The sequence below is a fragment of the Dermacentor albipictus genome, chromosome 8, assembly GCF_038994185.2.
Source record: "Dermacentor albipictus isolate Rhodes 1998 colony chromosome 8, USDA_Dalb.pri_finalv2, whole genome shotgun sequence".
NCBI classification, from domain to species: domain Eukaryota; kingdom Metazoa; phylum Arthropoda; class Arachnida; order Ixodida; family Ixodidae; genus Dermacentor; species Dermacentor albipictus.
The window spans coordinates 51855154-51882615 of record NC_091828.1 but is presented as its reverse complement, the minus strand read 5'-3'; the positions used below and the strand labels follow the sequence as shown (position 1 = coordinate 51882615).

The window sequence follows — 27462 nt, the reverse complement described above, 5'->3', positions numbered from 1 at the left end:
TAACTAAAAGACTCACTAGGTGGAACATTATCGTGGACCAATGTAAGGGCCACAACACCAGGACAAGAGGGCTCTGGATTAAGCTCTGTCATCTATGGTACCTCAATGTGCTCAATAGGGCAGCATTTTTGCCTTTTGCCTCAATCGCTATGCAGGCAACAATAAAATACCTGCTAATTTACCCTCAGCGACAGAACATCACACACACTTGAGCAAGTCGTGCCAAGCTAGGCAGACTTGGTCATTTACCACACTCGTATAAGCAGGCAAATGTAAAGAAAGTGCCGATCATTGCCCACCTGAGGTGGAGCTTAACTGCTCCACAGCCTCCATAGTCTGCACGCTCCTAGACTCGCTCCCTGGTTTGAACGAGCACCCAACAGACTTGTCAGCGAGAGACAAGCTGCACTGCATGCCAACCTCGACCTGACCACTGATCTTTGATGGCATGCCGATGGCATGCCATTTGGCAGTGATGCTTTCAGCTAGGCTCATCGCATTTGTGAGGCCTGCAGAAAATAAGTGAGGTGATTGCAGTCATGTTACAGCATCAAGAACAAGAGGTAAATACAATAGAATAAATACAGGAGCACTTCACAATGCATAGCCGAGGAACACAAAATAACCCTTCCGATTCAGTATTCCTAAAGGGCTTCAAAGGACAATCCACATAGGATACTCAAAAACAGGGCAACCTCCTTTTGTGAAAGGCTTATGACAGTCAAACATATTTCAGACCATTTTTAATCTCATGCATTTTAACGCTATTGGTGTAGTCCAACTAATTAGGAGTTATTGCACCATCCTAAGCTCATTGCAATCAGCCTATTTAATGTCAACTGTAGGATCTCCTGTCACCCCATGTCATGTGCCAGATGATACCAACACATGACCTCGTTTATGATTTACGGGTGAGCGCTTTTACCGCCTACAAAGTGTTATCACTCAGTGCAGGGCGCGTCTACATGTATCGGAAGTTTTCAAAATGTTATCGATGTTTCCATCTGCTGTCTGCTGTCGCTGAACTTTGCGTAAGCTGAGTGCATGCATGCACGACACAAATGGTGTAGGACTTCGTGGAAGGCACACGGGTCCCAGCGGCTACTCTGGAACATTCGACGACTGATCGATAAAAGCCGACGTGCTTCACCTGCTGTTCAGATTTTCACCGATTGCGGACTGCGTTTGCCGCTGTCGCTGTTCTCTGATTATAACGTGTTTCTTGAGGGCACAAGTTGACCCAATAAAATGCTAGTTTCCTCATTTTTAGTATTGCTGCTTTTCTCACCGTCACTAGTACGTGACAATACCATCCCGTGCTTGCAAATTTTCTATTTCCTCACACTACCTGTCTGCTGCCCAGGTTTGCATGTCAGTTCGATTGATAACAATTCGGTAACCCTGGTAGGCCGTCGGTTACCCTCCCTACACATTACATTGCTGGTCCAAAGTTCATTTTCAATGCAACAGCATTCTTTAAGAACTTCACCCATTTAGCAGTAGGTCTGTACGTATGTATGTATGACGGCACGTAACCTTTTTCCTGCCAACTTGGGTTTGTGTGTAGTCTATGATCAAATGGGTAGAGCATTTGGTCGCTGTGCTGTTCCTGGGAACTGGGTTCAAAGCTAACTGCTGGCCCAACTTCGGTAGCTGAGCATGTAACAATGGGCATGTGCTGCTATTAAACAAACTTCTTTGATGCCAAGTTGGGTCACTATGTATGTGGTACTCGGTATGTGCCACTGTTCAATGAGCAGCCTCTCCCAGTGATCTCCAATTACCCCCGTCTTCTCATATAATTCTAACCTGACTGTGTCCAGGTTGGCTGGCCTGCTCCCTCCCAACTAATTTGGTTTTTCTCTCTTCAAATTGAGAACAATCCTAGACCTCTCTAACCTATGATCACTACTACTTACCCGACCTCACACTTCTACAACTTGCACTATCCTAGGGTCGGCACAAAGTATGAAATCTATTTCATTTCTTGTGTCCCCATTACGACTTTTCCAGGCCCACTTCCCTTTATTCCGTTTCCAGAAGAAGGTATTCATAACTCAGAGGAAATTTATTTCCATGAAGTCTGTCACATCTCTCATCTTCTAATTCTAGAGTTCATGACATAGTTGCCAGTTACCTGTTCCCCGACCCGATTTCCCCCCACTTTCGCATTAAAGGGCCCCTCGAGGTCTGGCCATTTTGAGCTGACAAGCACAGCGCATACAATGCGGACTCATAATCAAGGATGCTAAAATTACATCAGTACACACCGCGGAAACAGCTAAAATTTCGAACTAAACACCGTTCGCTCTTTTCCTCACGGGCCTGCGCTCCAAGATGAGGGGATGACTTATATCAACAAAAGCGCCTACGTACATGTGTATGCTGTGATGTTGCTCATAGTGACATGTGACCCTTCAAGAATTATTCAAGGCAACATGTGTTATTTGTGTAATTTGTTGTCTCAAGAGACGAATTAAAGTTTAGAGAAATAATATAACATGCAGAGTGAATGTCTGCTGTTTGTTTTACTTTGCACCACAGCAAGAGAGATGTACAGTCGAACCCTTTCTATACCTATACCGGTTTCAACAATATATCCGTTATAACAACGAAAAGCAGCTGCACCATAAACTTTTTTAAGTTTCATAAGGGGAAATAACCTGCTTACTTCCATGTCCTCATGACGCATTATCATTTATAACGATGAAGTATGGCTGCTGGGCGTCCATACCAAAAGGTAATGTAATGCGAAATCCTTCAAAAGAAAGAACGAAAGATGAAATGCAAGCCGCCCAGTGCTTCTCTCCATGAGAGATGCACACCAGCGTCATGCACATTCCTTCCGTCACATTTCCACCCCTCCGAACACGAATGAACTGTGCCCATAGATCTGCGCTGCGCCACCCTCCGAAACACGACTGGACCGCGCCAACTGCGCTGACAATGCTGCCGGCGCTGCTGCCAACCTGACAATGCTGCCACTGACAATGCTGCCGACCCTCACAGTTGGTCCTTTATTCTCTGGCCCTCATTCTGCGCAATTCTGCTAACGGATTAAGTCGCTCATGTTTGTCTTTGTTCGTTGCACCGAAGTCATTCCTGGCCACACTGTTTCTCAGCCTAGTTTGACATGCCACCGAAACAGAAGATGGCTGATCAGCCCACTGATCATCCGCAATGCACGACATTGCCGGTGAAAAGAAAGCGTACTGCTATAAATCTGGAAACAAAGTGCATCTAACCGATGAGGCAATCATCGCAAACATGCTTGCATCAGATACCGACGACAGCGATGGCAGAGTAGGGCAGGCTGCGTCAACATTGTCCTCGCGGGAGGTCCTGCATATGATTCAGTCCCTCATGAGCTTGTTTTTACGAGGGATATTCCGCTTCCCTACGTGGGGCACCTAAATGCCTTGTAGAAGGGTGTCGGCAAACTTCACATAAAGCGAGGAAGGCTGACGGACATGCGGTTGTTTCAAGCAAGACAGTGGGGAGGTACGTGGCGAGGTGCTTGTGGCGATCTGGCTCCAGCATTTCTTCTGGATTTGTCACGCTGAGATGTTGCCATAGCAGCCTTCCCGCATATCTTAAATGGCGCCTCTTGGGGCCACCAAAAGGATGCCTCAGTGGAGCTCGTATGTCATTTGTCGCCCATGACTCTTCTTTGCAGTTGTTATACTAGTGCTGTTCTTGAACGCCAACAGTCGCGGCTTCTTTACAACATGTGATCGAAGCGCGGAGGAAGCAGAGTTGAACAGTTGATCGAGTCAACACAATCAGAAGGCAGATGGAGGAAGGTGGTGGGGAGGCGAACTGACCTTCGCGCCATTATATTTTTTCTCAGAACCGCTACGCCATTCCCCATTTTTTTCGTGGAACCCGATTATAACAATAAATTTTTTGTGGCACATTAATCAATATTGTTATAAGTAGGTTCGACTGTATTTATATTTTGTCTGCTTATTCCCACATTGTTCAGTTGCAAGTAAACACAATGAAACTATATAATTTTCTAGCCTGTTTCAGCATGTGGTCATGCTCTGTGATCCACTTGTGTCAGCCTCGGTATCTGTGTAGCACTGACCAATGCCTCCTCTAAACAAAATTAAGCCTTGGACGTCGCTTGTTTTGCCATTAGAGGTTTGCCAACACAATATGCGAGCAGATGGCCCCGTAGTCGTGCTCGCAACTGTACTGCTGGAGCCGGAGTGATGCTGTTGGCAATATTATGTCGGTGCAGCGGTGCATCTGGCTACACGATGTGCAGGCAGTTGCTTGTATGCTTGTAACATGCACTGGAGGCGCGACGTAGAGCACACGCCTGCTTCGTCACAAAATTTTTCTTTGAAGCTATTAGAAATATTCTAATGTGAATAATATGACGTGCTACTTTAATGTTTGTGTGTATTAGGACAAAACAGAACATTTATGGTTTCCATTGATGCAACTCGTTTCTAGCATTTTTATAAGCATTCGGCCATCTTTCGACAATGTCGTGCAATGAGTTTTGAAGTTTTGAGCATTACATTTATTTGGCAGTTTTTCAAAAAGTTAACATTTTGTCTGGATTAGTTAGTGTTAAAAAAAATGAATGGTGAAGAAAGGTATGCCCAAAATTCCTGCAGATTTCTTTTTTTTTCTATCACCTTTAGCATTGCTGAGCCGGTCTGAAGTAGTGGTTGCTGCAACCACGGTGACCGCAGTTCAGGGCTGGCAGGCTCCTTAAGTTGACCATTGCCGAGAAGACTGTGAGGCACACCTTAGGAAGTGTATTTTTTGAATCTTACACATTAAATACCTTTCTTTTTTGATTGAACATGAATGGGACACGAAGTCAACAGGCAGCTTCGACGCGTCGAACACGCTCTCAGTACTGTTACATTATTTGCTGTTAAGGCACTGCTATGAATTAACACAAAAAACTTGAAAAAGAACCAAAAAAGACATTTGATTCAAGAACGAAGAAATTTTGTTATGTAAATGGAACACACTGAAGTATGTACTGGCGAAGAGAAAGAAAAGGGCGTGTTAACAGCTAGGTGAGGTAGCAGTTGCTTGAAGACAATGCATATTCAGGCTCCCACCAAAATCCCTCTCTCCCCGCCATGCCTAGAGCTGACGACATTCATTGCCAACAGGGCATTTTGCGCTTCACAAGACTCCCATTCGATCGGCATAACATCAACACCAAAATACTGCGGAAAGTGCAAGTCCGAAATCTTGATCAGACTAACAGGAGTCATCAAGCTCATGGATGACATTCTCGTCTTTAGCCACAATGAAGTCAGTCACGAGAGGAATGCTGACATGATGCTCAAGCAGCTGTCTCCTCAAGCATACCTGCTCGTTACTCTTCAACAATGACGACCACGATTCATCAAAAGTCTCCACACCACTGTCCAATGACTACATCCCGCAGGCATCCAGCTCGGCGCTTTTTATCGACTCGTCCACTTCACCTTTGCTGCAGAACATGATCAAAGCACCTTGCTTCAGCTGTTTCAAGTATTTCACTTCATCGATATGCCAACTGTGGAGGAAAGAGGAAAGTAGGGAAAGGAGGAGGCAAAGGTAGAGAAGAGGTATTTCAGCAGTCAGCAGGCTTTGTTTCCATTACTCATAAATTATGATTCAGGGATGCACGACAAGATCGCGACAATTATTTCCTTGCAGAAATTTTGACTATAACTTGAGAACTTTTCCTGGCAGGGTTTCCTTTCAAGCAGTTTGGCGGCAGCATTCCTGTCAGCCACTCCTTGAGCAATATTTTTAAAAAGCAGCCTCATAAACTTCCTGGAACTTAGAAGCAGCAGCAGATCTTTGCGGTGGTCAGTGTCGGTGTTTCCACAGCTCATCACTGGTACGCTCATGGGTTCTTGCACAATCCTCTGTGCGTAAAGTTCAAGGGCTTCACGACGGGGCATCCAATGAGGAAGCACACATTCCACCAATCTCCAAAGACGTATGAGCGGACTCAGCAGTTCCCAAGATCGATAAAACAGGCCACCACAGTCTCGATGAGCGATGGGCCCGTGCTTAGGAGTGCTGCTTTTTGCTTGCCGTAGGAATGCTATACGGCCTGCACAGGGAATGTGCTCACTCACCGCACGCACAATGTATCTGCCAATCATGGCCACACTGGCAATCTGAGGGGTGGAGACAAATGGTCGCGCTGAAAGGCAGTTTTTTAACCCATGCACTGCCATGTTCAGAACCTTGTCAAAGGTGCTTGTTGCACGTGCAATTCCTGTTGAATAAGGAGATGCTGCGATGAGAACGTGGTCAAGCTCTTAACATTTCTTTTACATGAAGCTGCCACGATTCTGGTCTTGAGCATTTTTTCCAGGACACATGCTGCACTCGTTACGTCCAACATGTCATTGTACCCGGCAATGCGGCACAGAAAGCCAAACATTGGCTCGATCGGGTCGCTGGACATTTTCCAAGTCAGGATGAACTGGAAACTTTTTTCGCTGTAAGTAGATGATGGATGCAGGCAACTTTTGATTTTGTTGGAAAAATCAGTGAGATAAATTTTCTTGCTTAAAGGGCCCCTCACCAGGTCTGGCCATTTTGAGCTGACAAGCGCATAGCATACAGTACAAGAACCCAATCGTGTCTGCAAAGTATTTCATTGCCATGTGCCGCGGAAAGATCCAAAATTTCAAACGGGAACGGGACACTGTTTTTCCTTCTCGCAGCCGCCGCGCTCCAAGCCGGAGGATGATATACTCCCGTCCCTGCACCTACGTAGTCGTGTCTGCAGTGTGACGTAGCTCGTGGTGACGCATGACTGAGAATTATTGAAGGCACCATCTGTTATTTGTGTGATCTGTTGCTTGAATTGACAAATTGAAGTTTAGAGAAATAATAAAACACACAAACGGCATGTTTGCGTGTATTTTGCTTTACTTCGCAACAAAGCAAGAGAGAGGCACTTGCGCTTCGTCTGCTTGTTGCCACGGACGTGCGGTCACGTGCGCAGGTACCGAAACTGTGCCATGTTCTACTGTGTTCTAGCGCGTGATCATTCCTTGCGATCCGCTTGTTCTGCCTCAGTATAAGCATAGCACTGATTTATGCAACTAGTACGGTTTCCCTGCACACAGCTCAGAAAATTCGTGCGCTTCACGAACGAGAGAACAGCTCGCGCCCGATGTTGTCACGGAAGTGCATAGCAGTGAAAAGAAAAGTGAGAAAAACGTATGCGTCACGCGATCCTCGAGGTCCGGTATGGGAGAATGCAGGGAAGGAATTTTGCTTGTGCAGGCTAGACAGGGCGAGTAGAGACACTGTCTTGCTTGGCAGTAAAGTCCGCCTGCAGAAATGATAAATTTGTGGCACTGAAATATTTCTATCTCTGGTATTAATGAGCCAATTTGAAAATTTCCTGCGGCAGAATGCTCCCTAGAGGATACGTAACAACTTCCAGCCTATAACAAAAATTTGCTACGAGGCCTGGTGAGGGTCCCTTTAGGGTGCCAACCGTAAGCTGCAGCGCAAGCTGGGCACGGAGAACAATTGCACCCCCGACAACCTATTCCAGCAGCGCATCAGACATTGCAGTTACAGCGGCATCATGTCACACTGTTCTCTTGAATAACGAGTGCTAAGGTGATGCTAAAGGTTCGGAGAAACTGTGAGCTCAAAAGGACGGACATGCAAGAGCAGACGTCTCAACACCAGCTGCCCTTTTCACTGGTTGGCACTGGTCTGCGTTCTTGAACCGAATTATGCTTCATTTTATTCTGTCCGCAAATGAAAATTGCCGACAAAAAAAAAAGAAGAAAAGGAAAAAAAACACACCGAGTTCTGGTTCCTTCACACTGCGGCGCTTTGATGACTTGTGGCCATCCACTACTGCACGACAGTGGAAAGTGTTGAACTACTCGCGAATCTGCTGGCATTCTACTGCTGGCGAAACTACTGGCATTCACGCGTCCCTTCGTCCCTACTGTCAGTAGCAGAAAGGCCGAACGCCGCACTTGAAATTTATTAAGCATGACAAGCACCATACCGAAAACAAGGGTGTGGAGATGAAGTTTGACGTCACTCGGGGTACTCTCATCGTGAGCGTGCGATAGCAGCGCCATGATGTGGCCCTGCAGCTGCTCCAGCCGCCTAAGCCGTGGCCCATTTCAATCTGTTGACTGTACATACTGCTCTTGACTTTGATGCCAAGTTGGGTTCACTGTGCATGTGCCAGTATTGAATGAAACTGACACCACTACCAACACTACCCCTACCACTACCGTAACCAACAATTCTGCGCCAATCATAAAATTGCTAATGACATTAGGTCACCAATCATCTCGAAAGAATGGATGCACCACCAATTTGCTTCATCTTAACCCAATTAAGGCCTATTTTTTTGTCTCCAAGTACGACCCCTCCGGGTTAAGTTCTTATTCATTGCAGGTTTAAAATCTTCAGACTGACCTAGCTTGCAAAAAAGTTACAACTTTTTTAGAGTGACGATAAAGTGGCAAATAATATTTTCTGTAGGTAAACATGCATTGTTTATTTATTAGTACACATACAGATGGATTTGCATATATACTTATAAGAATAAAATAGTAGATACACCGACATAGATTTGTTCCAATTCGGCACTCACCTACGCCTTGTTCAGGTGCTTCACAGCCGCCCTTGGTAAGTGCTGCTCACTATTGAACCACGTTGACGCCAAATTGGGTTACAGGTGTGAGCCTTTTCATATTACTACTTAACCTAGAATCAACAATCGTGCACCAATCATCGGACTGCTAATGACATTAAAGTTGCCAATCATCTCAAAAGAATCGATGCACCACCAATTATCTTCCTCTTAAACCATCGAGAGTACTTTTCCCTCAAATGTGAACCCTCAGTGTTGAATATTTTTACTGTAGATTTAAAATCTTCAGACTAAGAAACTTTGCAGAAAAATTATCTCAACTTTTTCAGAGTGACAATAAAGTGACAAAACATATTTTCTGCAGGTAAACATGCACTGTTTATTCATGAAACAGATGGGCTTGCATTACCACTTATCAGATATTTTTTTTTTAAATATGGAGAGCCTAGAAAGCAACATCGAGGCTAGAAACAGTGACGTGCTCCCAGGGCTCGGTTATGTTAGCAGCTTCCAACATGATGCCATTACTACCATGAGGGTTTTTCTCTAGTGCATAAAGCCCGCCTTTTTGAAACAGCAGTTCATGGTGAAAAAGGGTCCCTGCATGGCCACTGGATACAACCTTCATGATGACAGAACTCCCAGTTTTCAGAATTATCAATATTGTTACGGACCAGTAGTTACGATAAACAAGAGGCCAGCAGTGTGAAGATGACGACAATAATTAGAGACTACTACTATGGGCTGTTGTCTTTTGGCAAAGTGCAGCGTATTCATTTTGTAAATAAACTTGTATGTAGCTTCTTGTCTGTGACTTCCCATGTAACATATTTGGTGGAGGTACCCATGCCCTGTCCCCGTCACGGAGCTTCGCAGTGGATGGTACATCGAGCCTTCCGTCATGGCTCCCAAAGATGACAGCTCGACTCAACCGGCTCCAACACATGCTGCTACTCCGAGTCACATCGCACTCTCCACTCCACACGATCCTGATGTATTCTTGGAGAACAATGGGGAAGACGTCGATGACTGGATCAGCCTGTACCGTGTCAGCACCAATAACCAGTGTGACTTGTCATGCTTGCCAACGTAGTATTTTACCTCGGTGGGTTGCACAGCTCAAGTATGGCTTAGGACATACGCATATGAGCTCCCCAGTTGAGATACACAAACAAAAGCTGCAGAACTTGTTCGGCAACCCTTACGATCACCAACTTGCTGCTGTTGTGCCCGACGATCGGTCAGAACAAAGGATGATTCACCTGCAGACACGCGGCAATCACAGGTGCTGATCCCACCTCATTGTTCACTCAAGGAAGCTCAATCAGCATCACATGAGTCTTACGGACAGGTAATCATGTTCCAGATCTTTGGCTTTCGAGCACCCAGAAATGACAGCCTTCTTCATGATAACAATGGCACCCTCTCCTGACCATCACGCAGAGGTCACTGATTGACGAGAGGGTCATTGTCGAGTACTGGGAAAGGCTTCAATGGCCAGTTCAGTTTGTCATGTGGAAGCCGCCTCGTATTGTGCAACATTGGGCGAAGGAGGTGGTGAATGGTAAGGCGTTTGTAATTATCCTGTGAAATCCCTTGACGAGGGAAAGAGGGAAATAAATGGCATAAAAAGTGGATCGGGATGCATGTGAGACGGAAGAAGCTCGGACATGCAAAGACTCTAGCAAGCAGTTTGCTCTGAAAGTTAAGAGCTGTGTGTATAGAACTGAACCATGTACTTCTGAATATAAAACCTTTTCTTGTTCTCGTAACTCTCGCTTGGAACCCTTCTTTCTCTCGGCACCTGGCATGGCACCATACATGGAACCGACTTTACAATACAGGCAGGCAGCTTATGAGATCGATCGGCATTGACTACATTGGTGTGGTGAGTGCTACATGTTTGCTTCTCTTTTCGCCAGACTCATAGCGCAGGCAATCCACAATAGTGTTTGGTGTTGTTAGTTATTTTATTACTACACCAAGAATATAGTGTCTCGTGGGCTGATTGCTAGTGGGGAAGAAACACAGGGTGCACTAGTGAGCATGGAGAAGTTGTAAATCCAAGAATTCCTTGAAAGTCATGAGCAGATGAACATTTCGGTTGGCCCTGCGAAAGGCAAAAGGTAGCAATTAGAGCTTTTGCAGAATGAGAGGAGTTGGGAGGAGGCTGGTGAGGCAAGGAAAATTATTTTGTGAAAAAGAGAGCACGAAGAACAAGAAATTCTGCAGTTTCCTAATAGTGATAAGGATGGGCTAGCTATGGCCTGATGTTTGCTCTTCATGTCACCAAAACTCTCACTAGTACAAGTAAGCAGATGCTAGGAGAGTATGTTTGTGTTCTCTGGTAGGCACTGTTTTGGGAATTCACCTTCCTTAAAAAGCATATTTCAGTTTTATGGAAGGGTGCATTTTGAAGGCCAACAAATTCGCCAAAAGCGCAGGACCTCCTTGTCATTTGCAAAGAGTTGGGCATTCTCGCCAGCTCTGCAACAACACAAGAAGCAGTTCTCGACGTCATGAACGCAGAAGATGCGACAGTCCAGGAAGCTGAAGAGGCTTGGGAAACCATTGTTGAAAGAAAGCAAATGGCAGAGGAGTGCAAGAGGTGCAAGCGTGAAGCAGGAGAGAGGCCAGAGAGGTGCGAATGTGAAGAAGAAGAGGCGTGTGAGGCGTCAGCATGAAGAGGCAGAAAGACGCAAGCGTGAAGCAGAAAAGCGCAAGCATGAAGAGGCAAAATGATGCAAACATGAAGCAGAAACACACCATAGGTGTGTGCAGGAGGCAGCACAATGGCATGTTCTTGGAATGGAAGAGCTTGAGCAGAAAAGTCAGATACTTAGATGGCAAATAGCGTGATTCCAGCTCCACACTTTCATGGTAGAGAAGGATATAGTTATTTCCTCGCCGGTTTTGAAAGAGTGTCACATATTTCTGTTGTGGTCCGTCTTGGGCGTTTGCGCTGTAAGTTTAAGCTCAGAATTATGCACCAACTAGGCCCAAATGAAGTTTTACTGAGAAAGAGGGTGTCAGCCGGGACTTGTGGACCAAGAGATTACCAGCACTAATCTTGTTCAGTATCGCTGTTTCATGAACTGCTTGTCTGAGGACAAAGTGCGAGACTACGATAGGGCTAAGGAGGATTCCTTTAGACCCTTCTGTCCAGCATTTCAAACCGACTGCGAAGGGCAATAAGAGAAAGCAGCAGAACTCGCCAAGCATTACCACACGCTCCGAAGCTTCCGAAGTAAGTCGTGACAATAAGAAACAAGCGACAAAGCAGGATATGCCTCCCGGAAGCCAAAGGGTAACAAGTATTTCTGTAGGCATTTTAAACCGAAGACTTCAAACTCCCCCAGCACACATAAAGAGAAAGAGGGTGACACACCTAAAGTAGCACAAGAAACGAAGAAGCCCCTGCTGATGGTGTACACACGTTGGAGGCGCGGAAGAAAGTTGTGTATTACAACTGCAGAAGAAAAGACCACATAGCCAGGAGCTGTGAGAAGCGGGTGGTATTTGTCATAGCTCAGGACTCCGACAAGAACATGCAGCCATACATGGGACAGCTTTCACTGAACAGCCAGGTGTGTATGGAGGCGGCAATATTGGCCAGCCTGCCCGAGCAAGTAACCTATTGATAATCAAAGAGGTCAGAGCAAACGCTGACGGAACGAGGAGAACCCTTCTCCAATATGGGATCTTTCAGGGCAAAAACATGCAAAGAAACTCAAAAACTGATAGGCGTATTCCCTATTGTGCAACAGTCAGAGGACCATGGAATGATTCCTGAGATAGTTGAGCGCAGTGATGAGTCAAACTTGCTGGTAGCCGGAAGCGAGGGGAAGGCAGTAGACAGTGGCGGTTTTTCCGCGCAGGAAACAGAGGGCACATTAGGCGAAGTGTGCACGAAGGTGGCAAGTTCGGCCAGCCTGCCAGGAAAAGTTGCCTATGGCTGTTTGCGTACGTCAGAGCAGATGGTGAAGCAAAGGGATAGACCCAAGATGAGAAAGGCAGATAAGGCAAGGAGTATGGAAACAAACATGTGAAGCGACAAGGCAACAGACACAGATGCACGACAGTCAGGATCCAGCCGGAGAATGTGAAAAAGGCGAAGGACGATAAATCCCAAGCTTAGGCATTTGCGGAGATCAGTATGATGCACATTGCAAGAAGGAGAGCTTCATGAAGATTCAGGCGTAGTAACCGTCACCTAATCGCACTGCAGATGTCTTGTCGTAAGCAGAGGAACAAAGCGAAGCGCCCTGTAGGCTGCTACTAGAGTCACTACTAGGTCACTCACGGGGGCAAAGAAAGGCAGCTGCCTAGCACCTAAGGGAACAGTGCGTGTGTGGGTCTGTAAATGTCATCTTCTCTCAGTACTTGGAGGCTGTTGTCCTAAAGTTGTAGCTACGAGGTGCGTCAGGCAAATGAGAGGCTTTTGCCTTCTTCCAAGACAGCGCTCTGCAAAAGCCACGAAATGCACGACCCTCTCGAGCTTGTCTGAAATATGAAATCAGACAGCCATGTTGCAAATTGTTTTGTTCTTTTGATTCGTGCTGTATTTAGCTTGGTTGCACGTCAATGCTTAAGAAGTGTAAGGAATAACACAAAATATTGTTAGGTTGTTAGCATTTTCGGCTCATGTTAGATCCCCAATCACAAACGGAAAGTTTATGTCACAACACATTTAGAATAGTAAAGCAAACAGGGTTAGTGTTGCATAAAGTTTGGAACATCCGCCAACAAGGCTCGAGAGTGGCGACGCTGGCTAACACTCCCAAGGTTAGTTCTCGTAGTAACACATAAATACACAAGAAAGTGGATGGGGAAACCATGCAGCAGTAGCTCAATCGGTTAGAGAATCGCATGCATAAAGCAAAGACGTGGGATCATTCCGCACCCGTGGCAAGTTGTTTTTTCATCCACTTTCATTGCCATTAATTTATAATTTCTTTATTTCAATTATTAGGTACAAGTAATTTACCCTATGTTTTCCTTGGTGTCTGTTTGTTGGCTTCTCATCATATGATTACTAAAAACCAGGCCCCTCAGTTAACCCCCTTTCTTCTCATTCATACAGTTTGGAAGGTCACATCCAAGCTGCGCAAGTGGATCAGTTATGGTTTTACGGGAGTTCATAACGAGTCATAACATGCAAGAGTGTTTTTTGGAAGCACATTTTGCAGATTGCATTCATTAACTTTAATTTCTTCGACGATATTAAATTTTGAACGTTTTAGGAGCTTTTGTCAAAAAGAGGACATTGTTTGTTTGTGCTCATGGTATCATCATCAGCAGCAGCAGCAGCAGCAGCAGCAGCAGCAGCCTGGTTATGCCCACTCCAGTGCAAAGGCCTCTCCCATACTCCTCCAACAACCCCGGTCATGTACTAATTGTAGCCATGACGTGCCTGCAAACTTCTAAATCTCATCCGCCCACCTAACATTCTGCCGCCCCCTACTACGCTTCCCTTCCCTTGAAATCCAGTCCGTAACCCTTAATGACCATCGTTTATCTTCCCTCCTCATTACATGTACTGCCCATGCCCATTTCTTTTTCTTGATTTCAACTAAGTTGTCATTAACTCGCGTTTGTTTCCTCACCCAATCTGCTCTTTTCTTATCCCCTAACGTTACGCCCATCATTCTTCTTTCCATAGTTCGTTGCGTCGTCCTCAATTTAAGTAGAACCCTTTTCGTAAGCCTCCAGGTTTCTGCCCCGTAGGTGAGTACTGGCAAGACACAGCTATTATACACTTTTCTCTTGAGGGATAATGGCAACCTGCTGTTCATGATCTGAGAATGCCTGCCAAACGCACCCCAGCCCATTCTTATTCTTCTGATTATTTCCGTCTCATGATCTGGATCCGCCGTCACTACCTGCCCTAAGTAGATGTATTCCCTTACGACTTCCAGTGCTTCGCTGCCTTTTGTAAATTTCTGTTCTCTTCCGAGGCTGTTAAACATTACTTTAGTTTTCTGCAGATTAATTTTTCAGACCAACTTTTCTGCTTTGCCTCTCCAGGTCAGTGAGCATGCATTGCAATTGGTCCCCTGAGTTACTAAGCAAGGCAATATCATCAGCGAATCGCAAGTTACTAAGGTATTCTCCATTAACTTTTATCCCCAATTCTTCCCAATCCAGGTCTCTGAATACCTCCTGTAAACACGCTGTGAATAGCATTGAAGAGATCATATCTCTCTGCCTGACGCCTTTCTTTATTGGGATTTTGTTGCTTTTTTATGGAGGACTACAGTGGCTGTGGAGCCGCTATAGATATCTTTCAGTATTTTTACATACGGCTCGTCTACACCCCGACTCCGTAATGCCTCCATGACTGCTGAGGTTTCGACAGAATCAAACGCTTTCTCGTAATCAATGAAAGCTATATATAAGGGTTGGCTATATTCCGCACATTTCTCTATAACCTGATTGATAGTGTGAATATGGTCTATTGTTGAGTAGCCTTTACGGAATCCTGCCTGGTCCTTTGCTTGACAGAAGTGTAAGGTGTTCCCGATTCTATTTGCGATTACCTTAGTAAATAGTTTGTAGGCAACTGACAGTAAGCTGATCGGTCTATAATTTTTCAAGTCTTTGGAGTCCTCTTTCTTATGGATTAGGATTATGTTAGCATTCTTCCAAGATTCCCGTATGCTCAAGGTCATGAACATTGCGTATACAGGGTGGCCAGTTTCTCTAGAACCATCTGCCCACCATCCTTCAACAAATCTGTTGTTACCTGATCCTCCCCAGCTGTCTTCCCCCTTTGCATAGCTCCCATGGCTTTCTTTACTTCTGCTTTACTGCTCATGGTATGGCAGACTTTATTTAGTTTGATTACTTCCATGAAAAATCAGATAGTTAAACACTCGAGAAAGGAAAGCATCAGTGAAGATGAAAGGCCACAGTGTAATTTTGATTGTAACTTGCTTTCCATAGTTTGCAAGATTTGTTGGAAGTTTTTTTTATTATTGGTCAGAATTGGCGATTTATTCTAATCACGCTGCATTGTATTATGCTAAGGTATGTCACACTACTACTAACATTTCCATGTAACTACTAACATGCATTTGCTGCAAAATGTTGGAACACATTATCGCATCCCATATATATTCTCATCTTGAATGCAATAACTTTTTTACTGGAAACAGCATGGTTTCCGAAAAGGATTTTCTTGCGAAACCCTACTAGAATTCACGTCAGACTTACACTTTGATATCAAGAGTAATAAACAAATTGACTGCATCTTTTTGGATTTCTCGAAAGCATTCGATCGTGTAGCCCATAGTCGCCTGATATCAAGGCTCTAAGCAAAATAACTCGACTCACTAACCCTATCATGGATTCGTAATTTTCTTACGAACAGTTCACTGTTGTTGCTAACTCTTCCTCTGGCCTTCCTGATGTCACCTCTGGTGTACCTCAAGGCAGTGTACTTGAGCCTCTTCTCTTTTTATTTACATTAACGATTTACCTAACAATATAACATCTTCTGTACTATTATTTGCTGACTGCATTGTATGCCGTTCGATTAACTGTCCCTCTGACCACACGGCACTCCAAAATGATCTTGCACATATCAGTGATTGGTGTGCACGTTACGTGGCTCATGTCCCTAAACGTGTCGAAGTGCAAAGTAGTTTCCTTTTCTCGAAAAACTGTTAACTCTCACTTTTCTTATCATCTGGATTATAACATAGTTGACCACACCACAGAATATAAGTATTTAGGAGTGCTCCTTACACACAATCTTTCATCACCTCCATTTCAGCTAATGCCTCCAGATCATTAGGATTTCTGCACCGCAACTTAAGAAGTGCGCCTTTACCACTACGAAAACTAGCTTACGTAACTATTGTACGGCCACAAATTGAGTACGCTTCTTGTATATGGTCTCCTCATCAAAATTACCTTATCGAACTCCTGCAGAGCATCCAGAATAGGGCGAGCCATTTCGTTTCTAAAAATTATAGTAACCAGTCAAGTGTAACCCAAATAAAAATCGATCTTTCGTTGCAACCACTAACTACTCGCCGTGATATTTCCCTTCTGTTATTATTTCATAGATTTGTTCACACAGTTGGCCTAACCTTATCAAACCTGAAAAAAGCATCCTTGACATCACAACGACTGAACAATCAGTTCAGCTACACCCGAATTTATGGCAACACACACCCTTTAAATTTTTCAGCTTTGCCCCGTGCGGTCCGTTTACAGAACGCACTACCAGATACCATTGCATGCCAATCTAAACGCATTGCATTTCGCAATCTGCTAACCGATCAATATGCCGTTTCAACCGTCTAAACACGGAATCTTTTGTAATTTTCTTGCATTTTTTTTTTACAATGTTAATGAATTTTAGTGCTCCCAATTTTTTCACTATACTTACTACTGTATAACATGCTAAAATGTTTACAATGTTATAATGCTATTATGTTGTTGTTTACCATTTATTGTGATTGCTCTACATATTGTATTTGATAATGTATTAATTTTCCATGTTCTGTGCGTACTCCTTTCCTTAAGCTGATGTTTATTTCTTTCCCGATTCCATACTAATATGTTACCATATTTCCCCCATTACACTATGCCTTCTCGAACGCCTGTAAGGTACATCTAAATAAATAAATAAATAAACAAATATGGCCTCCTGCTCGGGTAGAGCGTAGCTTTACAGTAGCACAATTTAAAAGTGAACTAGAAGAAAGGCAGAATAAATCAGGCCTTCTGAGCCAATTTAGGAAAGTGATAAGACTTGTAGATAGTTTTCCATTTTGTTTATTTCGCAACTTGGCATTATGTCATGATCATGTAGCTATCTTGTGCTAAGTGCTACAGATATCAATTATTCAAAGCCCATTCTCACTTCGCCTTCCTGATCTGCGGAAGCTCTAATTCATGATTACTTAGCTTCATTACATAAACTCTGTGTCTATTTGCACGGAGACATAGTTGAAAGAGTGCTGGTGCTTGTCCAGATTAATGTAAACCTTGTGTTTCAGGGTTTCCCTTCAGATAGGGGGTTATCAAATTATTTCAATTTGTACAGTTTGGCGATGAGTGGCCTGCATGTGGCGCTTGCAGCATTGTGCAGGGCTGACAAAGGTCGCTCCTTGGAGCTTGTCATCTTGCATCTATACAGTCAAGTCAGAGCCCACCTATTAAGATGGCTTTGGCCAGAAGATCTTAGTTCTCGGAACCTGCGTGTGATGTTATTGGGGCCGGATCACTCCAGAAAAAGGGAGAAGCAGCACGCGAAAGCAAGAACACACATCAGACATGTATTGATGTACACAACACAGATAACGGCACACACACATGACAATGTCCCAAAATGCCTCATAGGCGACATGCACTATATCTATGGATCGGTGGATTATGATCGGCCTACAGTTCCAGCGGAAGCGTGTGTCGCCGTGTCTGAGACCTCGTCGAACCAATGCCGGCCAGCGGGGTCGGACAACAGTGTCGGCCGGCGGGTCGGACAGCCGTGACCAGTGGGGTCGGACAACAGTGTCGGCCGGCAGATCGGACGGCCGGGTCGGACCGCCTCGCGGGGCTCAGGTAGCCGGCCGCAGTCACCGGGTCGCGTCCACAGCTGGAGGGGTAGCCCTGTGGCCGCTCACCCGAACGCTCGAGCGCCCCGGTTCCGGACCGCCAGCCCTCCTGGACCAGTGCCCAGCGGAAGAGCGGGGCGAGGTAACCTCCCAGCGGGCGACAGTGTTGCTTCAGGTGTGGCGTATTGGCGCGGGCGGCGATAGCTCCTATGGGCCAGACGCCCAGCGAGGAAGCTGTTTTCCGTCGACCGCCGAAGCTCGCGCACTGCTCACGCCACGGGCCACGGGCCACACTCTCGCGCCACGCTTTTTGAGGAACCACTGCCGGCGCTGCCAAATTGGTGTCGATGATGATGATGGTCCTCTTCGCCACCGCATGGCGCACTGTCTTCATATGTTTAGGCTTCGCACTCCTGCGTACCATATATTATGACAATACCCCCCTTTTCGAGAAAGTTGTTCGCAACTATTCTAACACAAGGACGCGGGATGAGAAACAGAAAAAAAGGAAAATTGTCATGTACGTCTGTCCGATTGTTCACATAAGTACACGACACATCTTGCTCACAGGGCATTGCACCCGCACAAGTCTGTTCGCACAACGAACGCACAAGTCTGTTCGCTTTCAACTAAATACTAAACACTTGAGATGTCGCAATGTCTAATCACATTTTGATATATAAACAGGTGATTACGCGCGACTCGACTCAAGTAGTCAGCTCTGACATTGTGACAATCTTTTATGTAGTTAACAGTAAAAGAATACTCCTGCAAAAGGAGACTCCAACGCAACACTCTGTTGACGTGCCTGGCGCGCTCCTCTGTGGGCTTGTTTCCGCTGGCCTGGTCCCCGGCGCTTTCTCGACTTCGGAGGGTCTTATGTCGGCGCTTCTAAGACTTCAGGACCGAACTTGTATTCTTGCACGCACACACAAGCACACACTGGCGAGGAAGTGGAGCGGCCTGTACTTTCCCTTTAGCGGTTGTCTTTTGGCACTTGTCCCACGACTTCACGAAGCGTTTTACGTCTCTGAGCACATCTGGCCAATAAGATTCTTGTAGGGCATGATTGGTTGTTCTCCCGATACCTTTATGTCCTGCCATGATGTTTTCATGAGCCACTTCTAATACGCCATGTCTAAATGCTTTTGGTATGACCACCTGCTTAAAGGTTCTGCCAGTGGCCCGGTGGTAAAGGCGATACGACAATCTTTTTTCTTCTACGAACTCGTAGCTGTGGCCCTTTCCCGAGTCAAACGACTTGCTTACTTTCGCAAAAATATGTTTCAGCGTCGGGTCTTTCCGCTGTTCTTCAATGAGTTGTCCTTTTGTCATGCCACGTAAGACGATTGTCGGAAGGCACGCGGGACGAATCTTGCCTTGTTCTTCAGTTCGGGCTTCAGCCACGCTGGATACATGCTGAGGCTTCCTAGGCGCCTTATTCAGCTTCATTTCTATCGGCGATGACTCCTCGTTGGGAGCATCAGGGGGTTTCCAGTCAGAGTCTGGATCATATGGTCCTCTGACACCTGGAAGGTTTCCCAGAATTACGGAGTAGAGGGGCTCGTCCATACATGCCACGGTTAATTCTCCTGTGAAGTACGGCGTGTTCATTTGTACGACAGCTTCAGGTAGGTGGCTTGTTGAGCCGTCCAGAAGAACAACGTTGCTCGTTCTTGCCGTCATATACACCTCTGGAACGAGTTCTCGTCTGACAATTGCGGTATTACAACCGGTGTCTCGTAATACATGAACACTTTTTCCTAGCAGCCGGCCTTCAACCACTGGCATCCCGTCGATGAGGAAAGTTACAGCAGTCCCAGGGTTCTTGTCATCGCTGTCACTTGATCGGCGAGTCTTCTTTCCTGGACGCTTTGATTCATTCACTGGACAAGTTCGGACTGGTTGAGATTTGGCGAGTGCACACGCTGAACTTGGTTTGTTGTCCCCGTACCCAGTTCGGCAATTTTCAGCTGTATGTCCCGTTCTGTAGCACAACTCACGCTTCAGCATACGAATAGGTGGGGCACGGCAGTCAGGAGCCAAATGTCCAAACCGATGACAAAGGGTGCACATAAGTTGCGGTTCCCTGGGAGCTTCAATGTTTTTTCCACCAGAATCCTTTGTGTTATCGGGACCCTTTCCTAGGTTTGTCCAGTTCTGCGCTTCAAGAAAGCGATCCGTCAAGCTAGCAAGTTCGTCAAGGGATTTGCACTCTCGCTCCTTCAAGAAAATGACTAGCTTTGGCTCACAACAACGCAGAAACTGTTCAGAGATCATGTGATCTCGTATACCTTCATATGTTTTAGGCACATTAGCTATCTCAATCCAATGGTCAAAATAGGCTGAAATTCTTGCTGCTAACTGTCTTCCAGTTTCGCCCTCTACTGCTCGTGCTTTACGAAACTTCTCTTGGTAGTCTTGAGCCGTGAATTGAAATCTCTGTAGCAACGCTTTCTTTACCTTCGGGTAATCTAATGAATCGGTGGCCGTCATCCGACCAATCACGGTTAAAGCTTCACCAGTTAGACACATGCTCACAGCAAGAGCCCAATTTTCTTGTGGCCAGTCCTGCCCTGTTGCTACGCGCTCAAATCGCTGTAAATACGTGTGTAAGTCATCACGTTTCTCGTCGAACAAAGGAAGTAACTTCTTTGGATTGAGGGATGACGAGGAGGTGCTGGGCGCAATCAAAATTTCAGAAGCCGCTGCCGGCACATTCTGAGCTCCTTCCTGAAGCGGCAGCTTTAGCTGGAGGATCTCACGCTGCCTCTCGTCAGCTAAGCGCGCTAATTCAGCAGCTTCCTTGATTGCCTCTCGCTCCGCAGCTCTCTCATCCCTTTGTTTTGCCTGTTCGGCCTCAATCCATCTGCAAAGTTCCGCGCCTGACAATCCTATTCGGAGTCCTATAGCCGTGATTTTCTCTAAATCCATGGTGCCGTCTACTAATGTGTGTCTGCGCTCAAGCGAAACTGCCCCCTTTCATTGTATTTACGAGTGAATCCTGGCAGGCTCGCCAGTTTGTGATGTTATTGGGGCTGGATCACTCCAGAAAAAGGGAGAAGCAGCACGCGAAAGCAAAAACACACATCAGACATGTATTGACGTACACAACACAGATAACGGCACACACACGTGACAATGTCCCAAAATGCCTCATAGGTGACATGCACTATATCTATGGATCGGTGGATTATGATCGGCCTACAGTTCCGGCGGAAGCGTGTGTCGCCGTGTCTGCGACCTCGTCGAACCGATGCCGGCCAGCGAGGTCGGAAAACAGTGTCGGCCGGCGGGTCGGACAGCCGTGTAGGACGGCCGGGTCGGACAGCTGGGTCGGACGGCCGGGACGGTCGGCTGGGTCGGACAGCTGGGTTGGACGGCCGGGTCGGAACGCCTCGCGGGGCTCAGGTAGCCGGCCGCAGTCACCGGGTCGCGTCCACAGCTGGAGGGGTAGCCCTGTGGCCGCTCACCCGAACGCTCGAGCGCCCCGGTTCCGGACCGCCAGCCCTCCTGGACCAGTGCCCAGCAGAAGAGCGGGGCGAGGTAACCTCCCAACGGGCGACAGTGTTGCTTCAGGTGTGGCGTATTGGCGCGGGCAGCGATAGCTCCTATGGGCCTGACGCCATTGGAGGAAGCTGTTTTCCGTCGACCGCCGAACCTCGCGCACTGCTCACGCCACGGGCCACAGGCCACACTCTCGCGCCACGCTTTTTGAGGCACCACTGCCGGCGCTGCCAAATTGATGTCGATGATGATGATGGTCCTCTTCGGTACCGCACGGCGCACTGTCTTCATATGTTTAGGCTTCGCACTCCCGCATACCATATATTATGACATTGCGTCCCGATGGCTCTGAGGAATGCAAGCATCAAGCCAGCCGAGCTGCATCGAACAACTCAACGTCCTGATGCGCCGTCTAGTGGCAGGGGTGTTGTGCCGGACAATCCCTCAGAAAAAAGATGCTTCACCGGCAGACATGTGGCTATCATGGGCGCTGATCACATCTCATCGTTCACTCAAGGAAGCTCAATCAGCATTGCCCGAGTCATAGAACAAGCAGTCACACTCCAGATCTTCACCATTTCGAGCCCCTAGAAATGACAGCTCATTTCAAGATAACAATGTCACCCTCTCCTGAGCGTCACAAAGAGACCACTGATTGATGACAGGGTCATTGTCGAGAACTCACAGGGAAAGGCTTGATCCTTCTGCACATACCTAAGTCCATACCTATGCCAGCAGCCACAGAATCAGTGCAGTACTGGCACAACACAAGCACAGCAACGACCGTATTACCACTTATGCCAGCAGACACCTCCCAACCTTCAAGCATAACCATTCCATCATTGAGCTCGAGTATCTGGCATCAGTTTGGGCAGTTGCAAAGCTGCGCCTATAATTAAATGGCCGACCCTTTTCAGTCATCACACACCAGCACGGACATTGCTGGTTGTGCTCACAGAAAGACCCCACAGGTCGACTTCCTCACTGGGCGTGACACTGACAAGGATATTCGTATTCTGTCATTTAGAAATCTGGCTGTCTCCACAACAACACTGATTGCCTGTCTCGTTACCCGGTCAACGAGCCTGACGACACTGCCTGTAGCACCGCCAATGGCATTTTCTCTGTGTCTGCCTTCCCTAACAACGCCGATGAGCAGTACTGAGACCTATCATTTCGAGCACTCATTGAGCATCTGCACTCTTCACCTAACAATGCCTCTCTTGGCCGATATGTCCTCCAGGTTGGCATTCTCTAGCGAAGGAACTTCTCCCATGGCTGGTCTGATTGTCTTCTTGTCATGCCCAAACTTCTACAACACACTCTGCTCTATGAGTTCTATGATGAATCTACTGCAGGACACCTTGGGGTATCTCTCAGGTACAACCCCATCCGCCGCCGCTTTTATTGGTCCGGTATCACTCGCTCCATTCGATAACACGTTGCTGCCTGCGATTTCTGCCAGCACCAGAAAGAGCCTCAGGCGCTACGTGCTGATCACCGTCCCTGCAGAACAATTCTTCCATGTTGGATTAGAGCTCCTCAGCCCTTTTACCGCATCATCCACTAGAAAGAAAGCGGGTAGCCCCGTTGAAACTGATTACGCCACCTGATAAGGGTGGCGCGAATCACATGGGCTCTCCTGACCAGTTGGACCACCGACGTTGCACTTTTTCTTGCATAACATTATCTTACTCCACGGCGCCTGCAACAGATTTTTACTGATAGTGGTCATAACTTTATGTCGAAAGTTATCACCGACATTGTGCGTTCCTGCTCCACACAACACAAGCTGACCACCTCACACCATCCTCAAACCAACAGCCTGACGGAGTGGTTGAACCGTACCCTCACAGATATGCTGTCCATGTACGTTTTGAAGGACTGCTATGCTATGCCTGGGACGTTGCCCTTTCTTACATTACATTTGCCTATAAATCTTCTCGGCATGACGCTGCCACAATTTCTCTATTTATTGTGCGGTCGCAAACCAACCTTGCCCCTGGATACAGCATTTCTTTCTGAACCTCCTCGACAGGCGAGTATGCGCAGTGCCATCACCTTGGCCTTGCCATCACCTTGCCAACTTGCCCGTGCTCGACTGACGGCATCGCAAGCCACTCAGCAGCAACTGTAGAATGCCTGCCACCGTAACACACAGTTTTTCCTTGGTGTGCACATGTTCCTGTGGTCACCCTCTCGTCATGCTCGACTTTCAGAGAAGCTCCTTTCCCGAATTCCTCTTTGAACCATTCAAAAAAATAAAATTAAACTGTGTTTTTACAAGCCAACACTGCCATTTGATTACAAGGCACACTGTAGTGGGAGAACACCTGGGGTTCTTCAACATGCACCTAAAACATGGGAATTCTCGAATTTTGATCCCATCAAAATGTAGCCAGGATTCAATCCCATGACTTCCATGTGCAGCAGCCCAACACCATAGCCACTAAGCAACCACAGCGGGTCCTGAACCGTTTCAGCAACCTTTTAAAGAACACAAAGGTGTCAAAATCCGTAGTCTGCCACTATGGCATGCTTCATAATCTGATTGTAGTGTTGACACATACAGCCCCATAATTATATTTATGTTTAACACATCTGGCCATGAAAAGGAATGACAACACTCAACCCTCTTGTAAGTCATGAACAGTGACGTACAACCCAAGAAATGGGTTCCTGTAGTAATGGAGGTGTGACCAAACTTTATCAAAGGTGTGCAATGTTAGCAAGCAAGAGTGCAAGCCCTAAACCCTTGTTAGTAAGATTGCTGGCAAAATAGAGCATGAACTTGTGTGAAGAAAATGTGCTGGGACCATAGATGATAACTGTCTATGTAAGCGAATAGCGTAAAGGAATGAAAGGGTGAACAAACAAAAGAACAAGCAAACGAGAGAACAAGGAAAAGCGCACAAATGTTTTCCTAGCAGATACCGACCACCAACAATTACAGACCTCCAACTAAGAACGAAAATGGTCGAAAGAGCCAAAGAAATTCCCTTCGAAAGATTTCATTGCAGCCACACGTCCATGTCATAATGAAATGCAGAGTACATCACACTGCTACACCTAAAGCCCAGAGCAAGTGGCAAAGTTTAAATAATATACCACCGTAAGAGCAATATACGAACACTTGCCGATGACAACTCAGACAAACACCGAGACATCTAAGCATACCTGCAGGCTTGCAGAGCTATTTCAGATGCTGAAACAACTTAAGCGATTGTTTCAGGCGACTGGCATTTCCTATGTAGGAGACCTAATCTATTCTAACACTTTCACCACCACTCACTGACATCGCTTGTGGCGCAGCAACTGCATTGTACAGATAGACACAGTCTTATGACAATGAGTCAGACACTGAGGATGCAACTGGCAAGTGATAGTGCACCCGACACAATATATGCTGAAAAGCAACAGTATTCCCACAAGGAAATTACCCACAGCTGTGGACGTTCAGTCACAGTTCGCAACATAATTATATCTGTATGATTTATTGTCACGGGACAGCTCTACACAAATTTTCTGGATTCTTTTACTGTTTCTTTTGTGATGACATCAGGCACCAAGGGCACTACAGTATTATAAGAGTTCTGGCCTAGACAATATTATATTCGCATTTAATGCTTTGCGGGAACTTCCAACAGATAACTGGTCGGCTTTACTGACCTAGATCTGAATATGCCTTGCCACCTGTATAGCAATACAGTGATAGGGTGTCACGCATCACTCAAAGGACACTTAATTCAGTTTTCCTTTACTGGAACAGCTCAAGTATTAGAAGCATCAGAATTCCTTGCGCAAATGGATGTACATACCTGATTCTGGACTGAGCCAACCAGCAGCAATCAGCACTTGCAGCTAATTGTTGTCAACGGTGCAGAGATGGGCGATATTTTGACGGGCACAACTAAGATGAGCAGAAGCTGTAACGACAGCAGTAGCACAGTAAAACAAATTAGACAAATGACGGTACAACAATTCAGGGATATGTGCCTTGAGCACTTCAGCGCGTAACTGTCGCTAAGTGAAAAAGTAAATAAAAATGTGCTCCTCGCGCAACAAGGAAAATTGTTCTTTTAGCTGTAAACTCTCGAATGTGTAGCGTTCGTCCGGATAGCTCGTAACAGATGTCCTAAAAACAGCAGACAAAATTAAGGCAGACAGACTACCTGTGTAATATACCGTATTTGTGTTATTACAATGTCGACCATTGATGCAAAGTTGCGCGCATGACATATTGTTACAATGCGGGAGACGTCTATTTAGAAGGCTCGGCACTAAAGCACTGGATGGTGCGAGGCCGCTAGAGCAAAAACAAAGTCCTCTTCACCCGCTCATTTTCTTCTTTGTGTGTACAAGTGTGACGCTACAACATGAACAAAGAAAGCAACGGACGTAGGTATTGAGCTGATTCGTGCACTCGTTTACCTTTGGAGGTGGCCGTGAGCGACAGCAGCAGGGAAGTTTGTGCCCGCTCACCACATGCGTATACACAGCATAACACCGTGTACTAGGACGGGTAGTGGGTCATTTACTGATCTTCAGACCTGCACAGATCTCCCTGTTCCAGCACGCCTGCTCCAGCACGCCTTCTTGTCGCTAGGGACAGGACGTACGAGCAGAGTGGCGCTAGCTATAACCTGTTCGCTGTCGTCTGCTTCTGTGATCTGTTCAGCGCTCGTGTTGCCATTTCGACAGGCACAATGCGCTTGTATTGGCGGCAAATGAATAAATTCACAAATATACAAAATAAAACAGATATTTGCGAATGCTTTGCGTTTGAATAGTGAAACTAGAAGAGGAGGAACGGTGCAAGAAATGTAAACAACGAGCGTAAGTGGCAACTGCAATCCTATAGATCGACAGCATAAATTTCTCTTTCCTAGCCTCCGTAAGATACTGGAAAAATTGTTTTAAAAGAGTCATAGGATAATCTAGCTTTTTTGCGTTTATTACGAATAGCCTAATGTCGTAGATGACATTAGGATTTACTGATTTGTGCCGTAGCGAAAGGCAGATGATCTGGTAAAAGTATAGTAAATGTATATTCACGAGTAAGTCCTCCGCCCCATATGTGCAATAGGTTGATCGATTCTGTTTCAAGGAAAGGTGAGCATATCTTGTTTTTATTGTCATTGGATGTCTAGTTCAGTAGAAAGTTTGCAAAAGCGATTTAAGTGCTTTAATATAAGTGCTGCTCTACAGGCCTTAAAAAAATCGTGTCACGGAATTCTTTTCAAACTATAAAGCTAGCTTTTGTGCGTAGTACGGGGGTAGCATAATGGTGGTGCTTAAGATACGCACGCAGTGAAGCTGCGTGCGTAATTCACTTTTTGAACTCACGACGCATTCACGGACAACTTTTAAGAGTTAAAATGAGGTAATTGTTCTGTCGTCGAACATACGACGTGGTTCCAAGTTTCTAAAGAGTGCAGAAACAAGTTTTACAACGTATACAATGAAACTGTTGTGTAAATTACGAACTCTATAAGCAATGTGATTTATAATAATCTGCTTGAAAAAGGCAATAGGAGCGGCTATTTAACACTATTTTCGAGAGGAGCGGACTACACGCCTCGACATTTTTTGGGTTCGGGCAGTCAACTTTTTGGTGCCAAGTGACCTATCAAAGCCATGTAACATCAGTGTCACTGTGTTAGCAAAAATCATCAACTAGACAAGCAAATATGTAAAAGTTAGCACAGCGAAACGCAAACGCCCTCCGCTCCCTGAGACGGAAGAAGAGTGCAATGTATTGCAAGA

The 27462-nt window shown here is 46.0% G+C and overlaps 1 protein-coding gene across 1 annotated transcript in view; it reads right to left on the bottom strand.

The window, feature by feature from the left end:
• The window catches only part of LOC135896037 (zinc finger protein 271-like), a 254612-nt gene extending 228332 nt beyond the window's left edge, over positions 1-26280 (bottom strand). Inside the window, exons 1-2 of the mRNA XM_070524623.1 lie at positions 26128-26280; positions 25515-25622 (exon numbers count right to left, since the gene is read on the bottom strand). The gene's annotated coding sequence lies outside the window, so the exon portion shown is untranslated. The remainder of the gene's footprint in view (positions 1-25514; positions 25623-26127) is intronic.
• Between the last annotated feature and the right edge of the window lie 1182 nt (positions 26281-27462).